Consider the following 412-nt stretch of genomic DNA (forward strand, 5'->3'; position numbering starts at 1 on the left):
GGAGTTTATTAACCGGCCGGTAGCGTTGCTTCACCCTGGGGCGGAGCCAGCACGACCCAATGAGCGCAGGCCCCAAAGCGGCCCCCTATTCGCATTGGCTGGCAGCAGAGGCGTAGCCTGGAGTGTCACCGCCAAAGCTCTTCCCTGTGCAGGCTGTGCAGTGAGGTTGGAGTCTCTGTTACCCCCTTGGCGTTGGTTCCTGCGGGTGAAATTCCTGAGTCCTGACCCTGGGAAAACTTCCTTGCTGGCTCCTGTGAGCCACCCGGGCGTCTCTGTGATCTCAAACCGGAGGTTCACGGGAGACGAGGAGAAAACCTAGCTTGACACTGAAACCCAGTAACCTGAAACGAGGCCACACAGATAGCCTCCTCTTAACGGCAGCCCTTGCCTGGACCCTTCCCGACCTCCACCT

Source organism: Bubalus kerabau, chromosome 6, assembly GCF_029407905.1.
Source record: "Bubalus kerabau isolate K-KA32 ecotype Philippines breed swamp buffalo chromosome 6, PCC_UOA_SB_1v2, whole genome shotgun sequence".
In the NCBI taxonomy this organism is placed as follows: Eukaryota; Metazoa; Chordata; class Mammalia; order Artiodactyla; family Bovidae; genus Bubalus; species Bubalus kerabau.